General features: G+C 34.5%; 1 pseudogene; it reads right to left on the bottom strand.

The window, feature by feature from the left end:
• Positions 1–19,619, bottom strand: part of LOC149264753 (cell division cycle 20.1, cofactor of APC complex-like) — a 30,686-nt pseudogene extending 11,067 nt beyond the window's left edge.
• Positions 19,620–20,500: the final 881 nt, after the last annotated feature.

Genomic DNA, 20,500 nt, shown 5'->3' with positions numbered 1-20,500 from the left:
ATCCCTCCACTCATTTTATAATGAGAAACCATGTGACACTTTGGTATCGTACTACATTGATGTGCTATTGTTGATGATGGTCAAAGAAGCCCATCTGACTCCTTAAGCCATATATTAACAACCACAAGTCTCATCTTATTGTTGCTTTGGGGAATGTGAATTTTCTTCCTATTTAATTCCAGGTGGTAGTGATGGATCTCCTTTAATTTTGGCTCAATTTCCATTACCAGGTGCTTTAGATTGGCCAATTCTTTCTTGGAACGGAGAGACATGTTAATGTTGTTAACTAATCCTTCGGGATTGTTATTCTATAATATGTAATTATTTTTACATTCCATTTTTATAGTTAATAAGTTACCGAGACACAATTGTCTCATACCTAGGTTTCATATGCATAAACAAGTAATTTTATCACTAATATGATTTTATTTCATTGTGGAGTGTATTCAGGCTTGTAAAGTGGTATCAGAGCCCGATTGAGTTGTTTCTAAACTCCATGTATTTGAAGTCAGTGGCATAATGACGACGCAAAGCATGAAGTCTGTGAGGACAGATGAGTGCAATAGAAGGTTAGCCCAGTGGGTTGCTCAAATATTGACTCTTTGTAAGTTTTATATATTTGTGTCATAATGAAAGATGATTGGAGAAATTCAGTGGTATAAAGTTTTTTTATACATATTCTTGGAATTTAAAATACATGTTGGAGTTTTGAGTGCTTGTTGTTTTCAATAAAAATTTCCAAGACTGTGTCGAATGCCAATCACTGGACTAGTTGCTAAATGTCGCAGTTCCATGCATCCAAGGGCTGTTTTTTGTTTTAATTTTGTGAGGCTTTATTTGCATTTACCATAGTAATTATGAGTTTAAAGACAGTAAAATTTTTGAACGATAGTATTCTCATTTATAGGAGTTTAATGACAGTAAAATTTTTAAAGGATAGTATTTACATTTACAAGAGAAAAACAACATTTAATTACAATAAAATAAATTTTTGAAGGATGCTTAAAATGAAGGGTATATATTTTTGGTGGTTTGAATTAAATTTTTAATTGAAGAGTGGTCAATTTTATGGTGATTTGAAATACTTATTTTTTTAAGAGGCCATTGGTAAAATAAAATATTTGGAGGCTAATCAAATTTGAGCTTAACTATTTGCTGAGCTATTTTTGAAACTTACCATTAAACCACAAAGCCAAATTTGTTTGAAACAAGAGGAGAAACAAATTTATATCTTTTCAGAGGTAATGCATATATTTTGAATTTGAAAGGATTTGAAGAATATTTGGTTACATAACAATTACGACTTCAATAGTTTCCATAGTTGGAGTTGTTCTTAATGGAAAGGAAAATTGTCGAGAGTGGTTTAGAAAGCTTAATAGTGCCCTTGTTTTTAAATATTGGTGGGTAGTTTTTCAAGGCAAGAAGGATAGTGATGGAAAAGAAATTACATTGGAGCTTCCTGATAACGAGAAATAGTGTGCAATTTGGGAGACAAATCACAGCAAGGCATATGCGTTAATAACTCCATTAGTGATAGAAGAGGTAAGTCGGTATATCATTTCATGTGTTACTGCATTCGAAGCTTTAAAGAAGTTGAAAGAATTGTATGATTCACTCTCAGAACTCGAAATTATTCAGTTGTTTTTGAAGTTGTTCAATTTGGATATGAAAGATAATGATCCATTGAAGAGTGCTTCTGAAATAAAATCCATTTTTCATGATATAAAAGCCACTGTAATTGAAGTAGATTTACAACTTACAACTTTTATAAAATTCCTTCACACTGTCTATTCACACTATTTGAAATCTCTCCAAGCTAGTGGGTAGTCAAAAGACATTACATTTGATAAACTTGTAAACAAAATAGTCGAGAGAGAAAAGGCCTTTGGGAAGAAAGAAGCCCCATCTAACTCTAATGTAGAAATTTTGTGCCTTTCACAAAAGGATCAAAAGTATCATGTTGAAACTTCTAGAGGTGATAAAAGTAGTAGAGGTCATGGTAGAAGAAATTATAGAGGCAGGGGGGGAAATCAATTAGGGAGATAGACAACAAAATGATAGACAATAAAGAAATTTTAATGACAAAATAATTATCAAATGTTTTAGATGTGGTAAAATTGGTCATACGACTGCTAACTGTAAAATCCCTTGGGAGAAAGTCAATGAAAGGAGAGAATAGTGGAATGAAAAGAAAGATCAACCACCACCAAATAAGGGAAAAATATCAAAGTCTACACATTACATTGTTTCTCACTGTAATTTTAATATTAATGATGTTTTCAACACTACATTTTCTTCATGGCAAGATAGTTGGATTTTGGATTCAGGAGCCACTTTTCATATGACATTTAGGCAAGATATTTTTGAAACTTTCAGTGATGATATTGATGGTGTTATTTACTTTGTTGACAAGTCTCAAATTAAACCATCTGGAATTGGTTCTATTCATTTGAAGATACTGAATCTTGGAGATTATGTTCTACAGGATGTACTTTATATTCCACAGTTTTAGCGAAATTTGATGTCTCTTATCCATATTTGAAAACCAGGGCATTCTATTCATGTATTTGATGGCATCATCGAGATAAGAAGAGCATCTGATCATGTAGTTATTATGACTGATGTGGAAGAAGGTACACTTTTAGAATTAAATGGTACTTAATCCACTAATTCTCTTGAATGTTCTGCTCTTTTGGCACATAATAGTGACATCTTCTCTCCTAGCTTGTCGTGGCATGCTCGATTTGGTCACATCAATTATGGCAGCTTCAAAATTATGAAAAAGAAATGTATTAAAGGTCTTCCTATAGTTCCAAGAAATATTACACCTTGTGATGCTTGTATTTTGGGAGAACATTGTAAACAACCTTTTCATAGTTCTTCTTTCAAATCTTCATGAAAATTAGTTCTTATACATTTAGATTTATGTAGACCAATGCCTGTTGCAACTACAAATGGAAATAAATATGTGTTGACATTTATTGATGATTTCTTGAGAATGTGTTGGGTGTATTTGTTGAAAGATAAGTCACAAGTGTTTTAAGTTTTTAAAACTTTTCATTTGATGATTAAAAATGAAACTCAACAGAATATAGGAATTCTCAGAACTGATAATGGTGGCGAGTATACTTCTAATGCTTTTGAACATTATTTAAAGGACAACGGAATCAAGCATCATACTACCATACCTTATAATCCACAACAAAATGACATTGCAGAACGTATGAATAGAATTTTGTTTAATATGGTTAGATCTATGATGTTCTTTAAGAATGTTAAGTTGATGTTTTGGGTAGAAGCAGTGCTTCGTGCAGCTTATATTCACAATCGTTGTCCTTCTTCTGTCATCAATAGTGAATCTCCTTATGAAATTTGGTATAATCATCTGCCTTCTGTTCAACATTTTAGATTCTTTGGTTCTCTATGTTATGCATTAATTCCTAAACATCAGCGCAACAAGTTGCGTGTTAGGAGTCGCAAATATATTTTCTTGGGATATTCTACTACTTCCAAAGCTTATAGGTTGTATGTTGAGGAGAACAAGAAATTTATTCTTTCCAGAGATGTTAATTTTCTTGAATTTCACACAAATAATTCCACCATTGATAGACAACTAGCTCATTTGGAGAAATTTGCATATAAGAAGTTCTATTTTGAATCTGATAATGATGTTCCACACACAAAAGGGGGGGTTCCCATTCCGGATCAGTCTTTGGTTCTTCCATATTTGACTCATGAGAATATTATTGCTGAAGAAAATTTGGATGATAGTAATGTTTCTACATGACCAGATATTTCTCTTGAAGAGCATGTTCTTGAGCCTGTTTTTCAAGATGAGCAACCATCACAAACACTTCAACAACATTTACAAAGATCCACATGTGCTCAGAGATTTCCAATCAAGTATGATGATTTTAAATAAGAAGTTCTTCTAAAGGTGATGTTACTTCGAGTTTAGGTAACATTTCTCATGATTGCGGATTCAATCATTGTACAATTAGCGAACCTAGTTGTTTTGAAGAAGCTGCTAATTGTGATGCATGGAATGATGCAATGAAAAAGAAATATGATGCACTTATTAAGAATGGACCTTGGAGGTTAGTGGATCCTCCTACAGTTGTTGGTTGCAAATGGGTGTATAAGATCAAATACAAAGCAGATGGTTCGCTTGATAAATACAAGGAAAGTCTTGTAGAAAAAGGCTACACTCAGAAGGAAGGTGTTGTCTACAAAGACACATTTTCTCCTATAGAAAAATGGGGCACAATTAGAACTCTGTTTTCTCTTGCAACTCAGAATAGTTGGAAGATACACCATATGGATGTTAAAACTAATTTTTTGAATGGCGATTTGAAGGAGGATGTTTATTTGTTTCAACCTGAAGGTTCTGCTATTAAAGGCAAAGAGCAAAAGCTATGAAGGTTGTTTAAGGCTTTGTATGGACTAAAACAAGCATCTCGTGCATGGTATGAAAAACTACGTGAACACCCTTTCAAGTTGAATTATAAGTTATTTGATGTGGATGATGCAACTCTTTTGTTAAGAAAATTGGAAAGACCATTGTATATTTGGTTGTGTATGTAGATGATTTGATGATCACATTAAATAATGATGGCTATATAGCGTATGTTAAAAGAGAATTATTGAAAGTTTTTGACATCATAGATTTGGGTTTATTACATTATTATTTAGGGATTGAAGTTGATCAGAAACCAAAATATATTTTCATTTTTGAAAAAAAAGTATATTGGACAAATTTGGGATGCAGGATTGTAATCTTGTTGCTACTCCTATGGAGTAGAATTTGAAGCTTACTTCCACTAAAGGAAGTATGTTTGAAGATCCAACAAAGTACATGCAACTTGTTGGAAGATTGAATTTTCTAACTACTACTTGATGTGACATAGCTTTTGTTATAGGGATACTTTCCAGGTTTATGCATCATCCATGTGAAGGTCATCGGAATGCAACAAAGGGAGTGCTCAAGTATTTGAAAGGCACTCGAACATATGGCATAAAATATTCCAAAGTTGCAAATTTCCATCTCACCGGTTATTCAGATTCTGATTTTGATGGTGATAAGAAGAATGGATTCTCTACTTCTGGTTATTTGATGAGTCTTGGATAACAACCATCTATTGGAGATCACGTAAGCAATCTGTTACTGCTGATTCTACCACCGAAGCCGAATATTCTGCGACAACTCAAGCTACAAAAGAAATCATTTGGCTTCACAAAACACTTGAATATTTGCAGGAGAAACAAAAGGATTCAACTCCACTACTCGTTGACAATTCTTCTACAATTCAGTTGGCCAAGAATCTCAAGTTTCATGATCGAAGCAATCATATTAACACAAAAATATCCCTTGATTCGACATTCTCTAGAGGCCAAAGTTATTCACTTGACACATTGTCCTACTTCAGAGCAAATCGCAAATATATTTACAAAGCCACTAGGATGTGAAAAGTTTAAAAAGTTCAGAATTTTACTCGGCATGTCAGATGTCCCTTCGGATTAAGGGGGGAATGTTAACTAATCCTTCAAGATTGTTATTGTATAATATGTAATTAGTTTTACATTCCGTTTTTATGGTTAATAAATTACCGAGACACAATTGTCTCTTACCTAGATTGCATATGTATAAATAAGTAATTTTATCATTAATATGATGCTCTTTCATTGTGGAGTTTATTCAGGCTGGTATAAATGTGATCGATAATTTGGTGGATAGCCATGTCTATTCCCATACCAATAAATCCATATATTAAACCATGATCAACCATGATATGGATTTCAGTAAAGAGGAACAGAAATACGTTCAGCTCCCTTAATAGCACAAAATAACAAAACCCCAGACCTGTGAATATCAATATTGAAAAATCTCAAAATGAAAATTTCTCTCCCACCAACGGAATCCTCAACCAATAATAATTAGAACTACAACAATAAAGACTTGAATAAGGGAACCAGGAATTGTGTAACTAAAAACAAACTCAGGATTTTGAACACTAATGTTGAACTTTTGTAACTGATAACTCTAATACAAAGATAAGACCAAAGAATTGCACATTTATAGTTGTGCAACAACGTAATAGTTAAATTTTCTAATTTCAATAATGAAAAAAAGATTCTTTCTTTCTTTTTCCAAGGATGTAAAAAATCGTAATTGTCATTACAGCAAACAACCAAAATGAGATTCGTAATAGCTTTTGCGGTATTAGATCTAAGACTTTTGTGATCCATATTGTAGATAAATGTCTTTCGGATTACTCACATCATTAGGATTTGGTCGACGTTTCGAACAAACTAATGTGGTTCATCCTCAGGACAAGGTGAGAAAATCATTCAATCTTCAAGAATAAATAGCATGGATGCATCATTGCCCAAAGTTAGCCATTGGAAACTAGCCGTTGGTGATTAGTTAATCAAGAAAAATCCAAATCGACAGTAAGGAATTATTTATTAAAATATCAAAATTTAGTAATAAAATAGTTGTTAGGAAGCATAATTATATATATTAATAATGGATAATAATACTATATGGGTTGGGATTTAGTTACAAGGTATTATTTAAGAATGGGTCATAAATTAACGAGTTAAAATGAGTTATAACTATTAAAAATAGTTGTTAGGGGGTTTATATAACCTAATTAATAAAATATTAAATAATAATAGGGTTAAGAGTAAAAAATATTATAAATTTATAAAGTGGTTAAGAATAAGATAAAATTATTATATATCAAAAAGAAATTAGGAGCTTAATTATTTATTTATTATAATTATGTTAAATAAATAGTATCAACATATTATAACTTGATAAATAAATTAGGGGCTAATAAAGTAAATTAATATATATTTTATTATAGATTAAATTGATTTATAATATTATTATTATGAATTTAATAAAAGGGGAAATACAAGCTACAAAATATGATATATTTATAAAGGATATGAGAGAACTTAAATTAATAATGATAAACAAAGAAACAAGAATATGGAAAAAAAAAAAAAAAAAAAAAGGGAGAGGAGACAGGGGGTGTGGAATCACGAAGAAAGGGCCGGAACCGAGCTCGGACTTAATTTCCAACCATCATCCCTATTTAGATTTTTGGCATGTCTCTCAATCTCTATCACCTCCCTAAGCTTCTTATGGTGGAAATGATCAACCCTAGCAATAACTCGAGAATCCTCAATGCAAACATGGTGCTTGGATTTCTTCGCATGTTTAGCTAGAGTCGATGAGCGAGACCGATTGTGCCTGATATCAACAGCATGCTCATGAATCCTCTAGTTAATTGGCTGACCCGTTTCTCCAATATATGAAATACCACAAGAACATGGAATAAAGTAAACATCTTTTGTGTCCTTAGGGTCAACAAGGCGTTTGATCGAACCAAGAGAATTTCTGATGGTATTGAGAGGTTTGAACGAAGAGGAAACAATATTCTTTCTAAGAATATGGGCAATCCTATCTGTGGTCCTTAAACGAGAGATGAACCTTGGAGATAGGATCAACACGAGCAGTTTTAACTCTTAACACTTTGTTGGCCCTCTGAAATAGTTTATGACCCATTCTTAAATAATACCTTGTAACTAAATCTTGACCCATATAGTATTATTATCCATTATTAATATATATAATTATGCTTCCTAACAACTATTTTATAACTAAATAAAGATATTTTAATAAATAATTCCTTACTGTCATTTTGGATTTTTACTGATTAACTAATCACCACCGACTAGTTTCCAAAGGCTAATTTGGGGCAATAATGCATCCATGCTATTTATTTTTGAAGATTGACTGGTTTTTTCACCTTGCCCTGAGGAGGAACCACATTGGTTGGTTCGAAATGTCGACAAAATCTTAATGCTGTGATTAATCCGAAAGACATTTATCAGTTTATACGATAATTAATAATAACAGCCCTTCCAACTACGGATGCTTTCTTTTCTATTATGTAAATCAAAAAAATCTTCATTTGATAGCAAGCCAATATAACATAATGGTTTATCACGTATTCTATTTTTTTCCTTTAGCCAATTTTTGTTCAGATGCTAGAGTGACGATAAGTTATAAATTTGTGTTTTATAATTTACACAGAAATTTTCAAAAATGCTAAATCCAGTAGTTATATATATTCACACCACATTTTAAAGTACAACAATCAGTTCAGGGTTATCTTACTCCATTCTTTTTAATCCCAAGAATAAGTTAAAGAAGAGCAACATAACTTTTTTAATCCCAAGAATCAGATAAAGAAGAGCAGCATAATGAGATTCCATTACCATCAGCGCCACTTTCATACATCAACGACGATGGAATGGCAGCGAAGTTACCATTTCACCGCATAATGAGATTCCATTACCATCAGCCCCACCTTCATACATCAACGACGATGGAATGGCAGCGAAGTTACCATTTCACTGAATAAGATTAAGAATTAAGAGAAAATATTAAGAATTAATATCGTGATTTTTCTTTTCCGCAATTTAAGAGAAAGTTCTGGGAATTTCTCATCAAAAGGAAAGGACAGATCATACCGAGGGCCTTTCCTGCTCCCGCTGCTTTATTCTGTACGACGTGAATGTGCACATTTTTCTTTTGAAAGCAAATCAATGTGTTACAACAATTTTTTATGGAGTTGTTTTTAGTGTGATTTTTTGGAAGTTTTTATCGTAGGTTTTTGGGTGTAATTTCTCTAAAATCAGACAAGAATTTATTGAAATCACAAGTTTGATGGGTAATCCTGTGCAATCGAAGTGCCCTAGAGATTTTCCAGAGTGTTGAATCCATATATACAATAAAAAACTAGTTTAAATAACACAAAATAAAGATTTCACTAGACCAAAAAATCCCACTAAAAATAATTCCATTTTTTTTATTTCCCGACCAATGTAACACAATTTTTTATCACGTTTATTTTTTTTTAGATTTCCCGACAATCAGTTCATGGTTAGGAGTTCAAAAAAAAGGGCAGCATAATCAAATTCCATCACCAACCACCCCACTTTAATACATCAACATACATCACCCGACAAGATTCTGTTTGGAATAATTCAAAGGGATCGGATAATTTTCATTATGTGACTATTAAACAATTTTTTCGAATTTCATTTAAAAGAAAATATTAAGGATTTTTATTTTTATTTGAATAAAGCTATAAATATATTTTCAAAATATTGTGGATTTTCTATTTTTGATATAAAATTTAAAGCAATTTTCCTGCTTAGTATAATTTTATTTTATACTCTTTAACTTTATAGACATTAAAATAATTTTTTTTCTTTCTTTTTATATATATTCTTTTTTTTTAACTATATTAAATATTTTCACTTTCTGAACTAAAAAATTATTGGTAATTTTCTTCAGTAAATGTAAAGAAAACACAAGTAAAACACATATGTTTAGTTTGAAAAGAGAATCTTTTTCTGCAAATGAGCTTCACGACTTTGTTTTAAAATTGATAACTTCCATTGAAAAGAGAATCTTTTTCTGTGAATGAGCTTCACGACATTGTTTTAAAATTGATAACTTCCATTGGTTGGGAATTTTCTAAAAGCGTCATATTTAGGTAAAAAAGCAAAACTCCCTCTTATTTCAAAATTATTCCATTTCTTTCCCGAGCTTAAATTGAAGCATATTTAGTTTGAAAGGAGCTCTCTCGACTTTAGTTTACTCCAATAATTTGCATTATATTATTTAGTCATTTTGTATTCCTTTACATTTCAATATGCAAAAATTTTTAATATTTATTTAATAAAGGAAAAAATGTTTTTAAAGCAGTAATATTAATATATTTATTTTAAATATATATATATATATATTTTATTTTTAATTTTTTTAATATAATTTTTATTTTTTATTAAAAAATATTTATTAATTATTAAAAATATCAAGCAAATCTTTTTATGAGTGGAAACTTTAGGAATTATTTGTATTTAGAAAATTTTGATTCTTATAAGCTTTTAGTAGATCTAAAATTGAAATGGATCTATGCTAGTTTTGAGTTACATACTCATAAGATATTTTAACTATCATAACTTTTTTCTTACTTGCTTTATATAATATATATGTAGTTTAACATTGAAATATATTATTTTTGGATTCACAATCTCTACATTAAGCGCGCTTGAGCCAGAGGAGTTCTGGGATGGGTGACCTCCTGGGAAGTCCTGGTTATCGGGTGCAAGCCCCGGAAGTGATGATTGATGCTATGTGATTCCTCCACATTTGACTAGTTTCAATCCCACTTCTTCACCCCTGTGAGCATCACCCGATGCAATGAGTGCTAAGTGAACTATTCAAAAATCATGAGAAATTAGTCAGTTACGACTACCTCTCATGGAAATGGTCATACGTTTGAATGACTTACTTAACGCAGTTGAATCCCAAAAAATGATCTAATATAATGCACTGCGTAAATCCCCCATACTTAAAATTCAAAAAGAGTCAAGGGATCTCTACTTGAATGGTTCATGAGGCACAATACTTGCTAAGGTTTTGCAAATGGGGTAGCAAGCTAAGTGGGCTTGATTGTGGGGAAAAACTCCACAGTTAAGCGCACTTGAGCCAGAGGAGTTCTGGGATGGGTGACCTCCTGGGAAGTCCTGGTTACCGGGTGCAAGCCCCGGAAGTGATGATTGATGCTATGTGATTCCTCCACATTTGACTAGTTTCAATCCCACTTCTTCACCCCTGTGAGCATCACCCGATGCAATGAGTGCTAAGTGAACTATTCAAAAATCATGAGAAATTAGTCAGTTACGACTACCTCTCATGGAAATGGTCATACGTTTGAATGACTTACTTAACGCAGTTGAATCCCAAAAAATGATCTAATATAATGCACTGTGTAAATCCCCCATACTTAAAATTCAAAAAGAGTCAAGGGATCTCTACTTGAATGGTTCATGAGGCACAATACTTGCTAAGGTTTTGCAAATGGGGTAGCAAGCTAAGTGGGCTTGATTGTGGGGAAAAACTCCACAGTTAAGCGCGCTTGAGCCAGAGGAGTTCTGGGATGGGTGACCTCCTGGGAAGTCCTGGTTACCGGGTGCAAGCCCCGGAAGTGATGATTGATGCTATGTGATTCGTTCTCCACATTTGACTAGTTTCAATCCCACTTCTTCACCCCTGTGAGCATCACCCGATGCAATGAGTGCTAAGTGAACTATTCAAAAATCATGAGAAATTAGTCAGTTACGACTACCTCTCATGGAAATGGTCATACGTTTGAATGACTTACTTAACGCAGTTGAATCCCAAAAAATGATCTAATATAATGCACTGCGTAAATCCCCCATACTTAAAATTCAAAAAGAGTCAAGGGATCTCTACTTGAATGGTTCATGAGGCACAATACTTGCTAAGGTTTTGCAAATGGGGTAGCAAGCTAAGTGGGCTTGATTGTGGGGAAAAACTCCACAGTTAAGCGCGCTTGAGCCAGAGGAGTTCTGGGATGGGTGACCTCCTGGGAAGTCCTGGTTACCGGGTGCAAGCCCCGGAAGTGATGATTGATGCTATGTGATTCGTTCTCCACATTTGACTAGTTTCAATCCCACTTCTTCACCCCTGTGAGCATCACCCGATGCAATGAGTGCTAAGTGAACTATTCAAAAATCATGAGAAATTAGTCAGTTACGACTACCTCTCATGGAAATGGTCATACGTTTGAATGACTTACTTAACGCAGTTGAATCCCAAAAAATGATCTAATATAATGCACTGCGTAAATCCCCCATACTTAAAATTCAAAAAGAGTCAAGGGATCTCTACTTGAATGGTTCATGAGGCACAATACTTGCTAAGGTTTTGCAAATGGGGTAGCAAGCTAAGTGGGCTTGATTGTGGGGAAAAACTCCATAGTTAAGCGCGCTTGAGCCAGAGGAGTTCTGGGATGGGTGACCTCCTGTGAAGTCCTGGTTACCGGGTGCAAGCCCCGGAAGTGATGATTGATGCTATGTGATTCGTTCTCCACATTTGACTAGTTTCAATCCCACTTCTTCACCCCTGTGAGCATCACCCGATGCAATGAGTGCTAAGTGAACTATTCAAAAATCATGAGAAATTAGTTAGTTACGACTACCTCTCATGGAAATGGTCATACGTTTGAATGACTTACTTAACGCAGTTGAATCCCAAAAAATGATCTAATATAATGCACTGCGTAAATCCCCCATACTTAAATTATTTTTATTATTATTATTTTTTTAAATGTTACATATCAACTCCATATTAAATATTGAAAGAATTATAAATCCCCTATATCTTGAATTACAAAAAACTTATAAATTTAATGGGAACTTTCTCTTTCTTTTCTTAATACATTTTGAAAGCATTTTTTTTCAAATAATCACTTATCTTCTTAAGTATTAAAAACCTATTTAATTTTGTGATGAATAATTGAAAACTTAAATATAAATAATATTATTAAAAATTTATATGTATATTTTTAAATATTTAAATAAAACAAATTACAAACTCAAGAGTACATATCCGTAAAAATATTTAATATTAAAATTTAATTTATTAAAAAAAAATTATAAATTATTTCATACACAATATCAAAATTCATTAAAACATAAATACAACTTTTTAGAATTTCATTACTTCGAAGTACAAATATAATATAAATTGGAGTTAATTCAACTATATATTATTCATTACGATTCATTCTCTGTGAGCGTTAGAACTATAAAATTGCAAATGTCAATTACAAAACGTATATGTTTTAAAGATCATAAGTCCTTTAACAAAAACCCACGCATGTTTCAAAGTGTAAAGTGTCTTTCCCGTTATATACTATATCATTATAAGATTATTCTATATATAAAAGAGGTTGGTAATAAATATATTTGAAGGTTTATTGTTGAAAATTTATATAATGGAAGCATAATGTGATATATTTTGGTCGTAAGGTATTTCTTTCTGATTTTTTTATTTTTTATTTTTATTTTATTTTTATTTTTTTGTCTTACGTGTTTTATTATGATCTGTCTGATCTGATATTAGACAATTAAAATCAAAAATCTCGTTATAATTGAAACAATAACCATCGAAACTTAATCTTTTTCGGTTGCTTATCGCAGCATGAGAGGGCTTGGTGTGCAGGAAACATCTCCTTCGACACCTCCACCATGGTATTCCATGGACCGAGATTCTACACCTTCACCATGGTATTCCACGGACCGAGATTCTACACCTTCACCATGGTATTCCACGGACTGAGATTCTACTAGCAAGGTGAAACAAAGCTTTTATGAGGGTTGTCTGGTAAGTTATTTGAGACTCTCGAGTTAGATTTTTCAGGATTCAAATGTCTGAGAGGTGTTGATAAGGGGCTCAGGGCATTGGGGATTCAACATGCAAGATTTGGTAATAAATGGGTCAGGCTTTGAGCTGCAATGTCTCCAATGAAAATTCCTTCTTCTCTGTTGTCCACCAAGGGGATTTGCAAAGGGTGGAGGCTGCTCTCTTGAAAGGAAACTATGTCAAATTTGTATTTTTGTTGTTTGTGACTGAACAGGCAAGGTTCACACTGCCTCAAGATTTAAACAAATCCGCCCTTGTTTGTATGTTTTTTCCCTTACACAAATCCACCCTTGTTTGTATGTTTTTTTCCCTTATAGACGACCAGGGAGCATGCCACTACACCTTGTAAACACAAACAATTTCCTTTCAAACACAAACAATTTGTTGTAATGAGTGGGTCACTCGTCACAATTAGTTCTGAGACTAAAAATGTAAAAGGGTAAATATAGAATTATGTGTATGATGTTTTTATTGGTGGCTGCCCACGTACAGAGACAAATAACTCAAACCAAGGATTTGATCTCCAAGAATGCAAACTCGGCCCCTTCAGAAAATGGCTACCAACTTTGATGAATTCGGTCCTTCAACACATAAAGTTTCCCTCAAAATAGTTCTGGAAGTGATGAAAAATTCATCTTCCAATCCAAATATTTCGACCTTCCAATAAGCCACAAGAATTCTGCTATTCAATCCCAAATATCAGGTTGTACACAGTGATCTAGAATATGGGTGTAACCCTCTCGAATAACTCAGCCTCAATCTGAATTTAGTAGAGAATGATTCATCCCTCCTTAGATCAATCACAAACTCAACAGGGATTTTCCAAATAATTTATCTATCCTCAGGAACTTGAGTCTCTGATGTTTGGCTTCTAACTAATATAACCATGAGGATATGAAATCAATATTAAGTAAGACGACCACCAGATGAGGAGTACCACTTCAAAAATCAACCTCCTGAAATGGATGATTTGACCTATTACAAGTGGCCCAGTCAAGATCTACAACTCAAATCACTCTATATTGAAAGAATTTGCCAACAAAGTCATTGCAGTGGTTGTGGGTCTTGAGAATGAGAAATTTCAGAGGATAAGTGAAATCCCAATTGCAGGCCAAGTGTGGGTGGCTCAAAGGATTACTCCTTACTACCGTTAAAACATAATAATTCTGATCATCGTAGGGAATGAGGTCCTTACAACTAGCGATGGGTCGTTAGACTCTGCTATGCTATGCATCAATGGTGGGAGGGTGTTGTCTTTATTGCTAACTGCGGTGCAACAATTTTATTGTATTCAACAACTTGTTGTGTAGTCTAATCGTGATCCATCTCCAGTTAATATTAGTGTAGTTGTTGGCTTAAGTGGGAAACCTCCTTATGCCAAGAACTTACAAAACAAATTGCAAGAGTCTTAGGAGGTTGTAAAGCATGCACAAATGATGCCTATTTTTATACGTCATGATAAAGTGGATGATGTTGTCATTTACAAGCGTGGAGAAATATCTGTTCGAGTTTTTCATTCTACAATTCCTGAAGAAATGGAGGATGTTTCTTAATGGTTGTCAGTAACCCTAGAACTTGAGGGCAAATTCTCTTAATTACAAAACCTATCTGCATAAAATTTTGGAGTAAAATTTCAACATTAACATGGTACCTGTAGTTGATCTGAGGCAATGTAAGAGTTTTGGTTAATACTAACAACTTGAGTTTTGCAAAGAATTCATATTAATGGTTGTCTTCTAGCCCTATGAGCATTATTATGGTTTGTAAAGAACATATTGACATAAATTATGGCTTGATTAGATGGCCTAGTTGTGTGCAAGGATACATTTCAGCATGTGAGTGAGCTTGTCTTGCTCACCATGCATTGGTTGATTTGAGCCACCTGAATGAGATCTATGTGGCAAAGGATTATATGCATGACATGAATGCTTTATTAGTTACTATATGGATGACAAATGTGCAGTTGTATATGGTCAATTGATGCCCTCGATGATGATATATTAATGATACATGGGTTTCTATATTATTTTGTTGTTTTTCATGGTTTATGAGCAGTTTAAAGTTAGTTTACATCGCTGGTCCGAAGCTTGAAAAATGTGAAGTAGAGAGCTATGACACAACTATATAAGATCTTGTCATTTTTATCATATCCTATTCTATCCCAGTTAGTCAAGAATAGTTGACATTCATTGCAAACACATTGATATTTCCTTTTAAACACAAACAACTCATTGTAATGATTGGGTCACTCGTCACAGTTAGTTTTGAGACTAAAATTATAAAAGGGTAAATATAGAACTATGTGTATGATGTTTGTTATTGGTGGTTCCCCAAGTACAAATAAAAATAACTCAAACTAGGGATTTGATCTCCAAGAATGGAAACTCGGCCCCTTAAGAAATATGACTACCAACTTTGATGAATTCGGTCCTTCAACAGATAAATTTTCCCTCAAAATAGTTTTGGAAGTGATGACAAATTCAACTTCCAATCCAAATATTTCGACCTTCCAATAAGCCGCAAAAATTTCTGATATTCGATCCCAAATATCGAGTTGTACACAGTGATCTAGAATATGGGTGTAACCCTCTGGAATAACTCAGCCTCAATCTGAGTTTAGCAGAGAATGACTCAACCCTCCTTAGATCAATCACAAAATTGATAGGGGTTTTATAAATAATTTATCTATCCTCAAGAACTCAACTCTTTGATGTTTGGCTTCTAACTAATATAACCTTCAGGAGATGAAATCAATGTTATGTAAGACAAACATCAAATAAGGAATACGACTTCAAAAATCAGCCTCCTGCAATGGATGATTCAACCTGTTACAAGTGGCTCAGTCGAGATCTACAACTTAGATCCCTCTATATTCCAAGAATTTGCTAACAAAGGCATTATAGTTGTTGTGGGTCTTGAGAATGAGAAAGTTCAGAGGATAAGTGAAAGCCCAACTGCAGGCCAAGCTTGGGTGGCTCAAAGGATTGCTCCTTACAACCCTTCAACCTTAATAATTTAGATCACTGTAGGGAATGAGGTCCATACAAATAGTGATGGTTCGTTAGACTCTGTTGTAGTGCCTACAATACAAAACATTCATTTTTGTTTGGTTTCTTTAGGATTGTATGACAAGATTAAGGTATCTACTCCACATAGTATTCCTATCCTTTCAAGTTCTTTTCCTTCATCCTCCACAATTTCTAATAGTTTGGTACGAATTATGAAGCCTCTCCTCAAATTATTGGATCATAAAATTTCTCCATTTATGGTGAATGAATATCCTTATTTTGCATACAAAGACATTCCCAAAGAAGTTTCATTAGACTATGTGATGTTTGGGGCGGTCTCCATGGGTTTCAGATCCAAAAGGGTTAACCTATAACAATATGTTAGATGCTCAAATTGATTCCATTTACTCTGTTATGGATTCTTTGGGTCACAATGACACTATCCATGTAACTTTCTTTGAGACCGGTTGGCCTAAAGGAGACACTGATGATTTAAGAGTGAATCTTGAGAATGCTAGAAACTATAACACCAGAGTCATCAAACATTTTACTTCCAATGCAAGAACTCCAATGAGGCTTAATAGAGTCATAGAGAACTTTATTATTTTTGTAATTTTTAATGAGAACCATAAGCTAAGGCCAACCACTGAGAGGAACTTTGGGCTGCTAAACATGGATGGATATGATGTAGATTTGCATTATTTGTTTCTGTGCTTCATATTTAATCTGATTCAATACATCAAATTTCCATAGATTGGGCATTGGACATGAAATGATTCTTCTATATTCTAGTTTATGAAATATAATCCCTCTGATAATGTATACCATGTCAAGTTGAAAAGAGCATGAAATTGGTTATTTTCTCTAGAATTATTATTTTCACATTAATAATTTTGAAAAATACTAAAAAACCAAAAAAGTTACTTGTACAAACGCTAATAATTTTTGTTTCTCATGTCATACCCATTTTGCAATTCTTGTTTTGGGTAAAGTAGGAGTATTTGATACTTAGGATCAAAAGAAAGACACGAACTCTAGCACCATTCTTCTTCTTGAAATTTTTCAAGAATACAGTCCATGTGTTAAGTTCCACCAGTGTAGTCTTGACGTCCATCTTCTCCACCTCTAAGTCATATGAAATTGCCAATGCAAGAAGTATTTCTTCTTTCTTATTTTTATCATAAGTGAAGGTTCCTTTTTTTATTTATTTAAGGAAACATCAAGAAGTAATTGGACATTATGGTAGGTAAATACTTCATGTATGTGAAGTAATCAATCTATGGAGTTATGTACTGGGCAAAGTCCTTTCTTTGCCAAAGCAGAGGCATTGGACCAGGCCAAGGCTTCGTTACACAAGGTATGGCAAGGCACACGTTACTCACCTAAGGCACGTGAAAGTAAGGTCTTATAAGATCCTGGGTCCGGAAAGATCCAAGCAGGCAGGCATAACACATTCTCTCCTTTTAGGGCCTTTAAGAGTGAATAGATATATAAATTACTAGAAATTGTGATTTTTTTTTTCAAATAGTTACTTCATGTAATCACCTTCTATTCTAGTGTTAATTTTAAGCATTTTCCAACAAAGACACTACAGTTGTTGTGGATCTTGAGAATGAGGCCCAACTCTAGGCCAAGCTTGGGTGTCTCAAAGGATTACTCCTTACTACCCTTCAACCTTAATATTTCTGATCACTGTAGGGAATGAGGTCCTTACAAATAGTGATGTGTCGTTAGAATCTATTGTAGTGCCTGCAATACAGAACATTCATTCTGGTTTGGTTTCTTTAAGCTTGGATGACAAGATTAAGGTATCTACTCCACATAGTATGCCTATCCTTTTAGGTTCTTTTCCTCAGGCATCCACAATAGCTACTCTTTAGGTACGAATTATGAATCCTCTCCTCAAATTCTTGGATGATACAGGTGCCCCAGTCATGGTGAATCAATATCATTATTTTTCATACAGAGACAATCCCAAAGAAGTTTCATCGGACTATGTGTTGTTTTGGCGGTCTCCAAGGGTTTCAGATCCAAAAGGTCTCACCTATAACAATATATTAGATGCTCAAATTGATTCCATTTACTCTGTTATGGCTTCTTTGGATCATAATGACACTATCCATGCAACCGTATTTGAGACCGGTTGACCTTCCAAAGGAGACACAGATGATATAGGAGTGAATCCTGAGAATGCTAGAAACTATAACACTAAATTTATCAAACATGTTACTTCCAATGCAGGAATTCCAATGAAACCCAATAGAGTCATAGAGAACTTTATTATTTTTTCAATTTTTAATGAGAACCATAAGCTAGGGCCAACCACTAAGAGGAACGTTGCGCTGCTAAACCTAGATGGATATGAAGTAGATTTGAGTTGTGGTTAGTGTGCATCTCCTCCTCCACCATATTCGCCTCCTGCAAGCCCACCGCCTAGCTCAATTTCTTTATTCTCAAGACCACCAAAAGGTTCAAGGGGAGGCCTTAGCAATGTTGTTTATTGCATTGCCAAACAAATTTCTGATCCATTTGTTCTTCAAGAGTCTTTGGATTTTTCTTGTGGGCTGGGTGGTGCCGATTGTGCTTCAATTCTTCAGGGTGGACCTTGCTATAATCCAAATACCGTCCATGCCAATGCTTCAAAAGCAATGAATAGTTACTATCAGATTCACGACAAAAACTGTTGGGATTGTGATTTCTTTTTTTTTTGTTGATGCAAGAGTTGGTCCTTCTATTCAATTGAATCGGTAAAACAACGTACATAAATTACAGCAAACCCCAAAAGAGATGTGGGCCCTCGAGTTAACTAGCCACACAAAGTTTTGGGCTCCGAGCCAAAGGCTCAAAATCGGGCCAAGGGCCCACAAACAAAACAACTAGACTTTCAGAATACTAACAATCACTAAGACCGTTCGATCTGCCATCAGCGATCTGACGGACGTGGCTCCATATCAGAACGAAAACAAGCAACCTCTTTAATTCATGAATTGGACCCGATGAGGAAATATAGTCCACCATAAAAGGATTTCGGGTCTGCCAGGAGGGATAACCCTCGAGCAAGTAGTCCGCCCGAAATCCACCAAATCCAATCTTGACGCGAGAGCAGTACGGAAGGTAACACTGCATCCGTGCCCGGAATCAAATAAAGCCATCTTTTGAATTAAGTTCAGGTCCCACAAAACAGCACGATCATTCCTAATTGTAGATCCTAACCTCAAAATCCAACGGTTGATAGCTATATCGCACTGCTTCATGGTATCGAACTTTAGTGTGCGATGAGGGCGGTTTACCATTCTGATCCCCCACCACGTGTCAGACGCTGTATGGGATCACTCCCAAATTGTGAAAACCACTTCCTGCTTGAGAGGGGAGCGATCAATCCAATACCACTCAATGAGTGGTTTTGTCTCCTGAAGAGGGGAAAAAGGAATAATACGGCTGTCGGATAAGCCCGGATTTCCGTTCTTCGCCAACAAGCCCGGGTTCCTGAACCCAAAACCAAAACTGAACTTATCATCCAATAACCTGAGAAACCCTCCCCCAAACACCAGGGATTTTTGAAGATGGGCTTACTCGTGCTGCTGAGGCCGATCGAAGCCTACCTCTCTCCAAACACCTGCCTGACCAAAATAAGGGAAACATACAGAGACCAAATCATAGAGATATTGCTTCTGTAGTTTTGTTTCTATACACTTCTCTATCTTCTTTCGCTTGAGTGTGATAGAGAATTTTTAGACTGCCCTGAGGCACTACTTGCCACCCCATTGAAACTTTACGTTCCTTACAGTTCACACCTTGGTTTGCTAGTATATTGGCCAGTTTGTTGGCCTTTCTGTGTACGTGGTTGAATCTTACCGTACATAGTTCCTAAAGGTGACCCTGAATTCTTTGGAAGACCTGGATTAATCTCCAGTGATTAGAGACTTTCTCCGACTCTGTTCCACAACTGATTCTTTTGACCAAGTTAATGACTAACTCAGAGTCTGCTTCTATCACCACATTTAAGCAATTGTCCTACCTTAGATAATCTAAACATTTCTCCATAGCCATTAGTTCCGCCATATTGTTGGTAGCTTTTCCTAAATGACAATGGAAGAGGAAGAGAATGCTCCCATCTTCATCTTGCAGAACCCCTCCAAAACCCACAGATCCCAGGTTACCTTTTGAAGCTCCA

This window comes from Pinus tabuliformis, chromosome 6, assembly GCF_031772625.1.
Source record: "Pinus tabuliformis cultivar Carrire ecotype Pingquan chromosome 6, CPIR1, whole genome shotgun sequence".
NCBI lineage: Eukaryota > Viridiplantae > Streptophyta > Pinopsida > Pinales > Pinaceae > Pinus > Pinus tabuliformis.
Note: the sequence above shows the minus strand (reverse complement) of the source record. Positions and strands in the feature narration are given on the sequence as shown.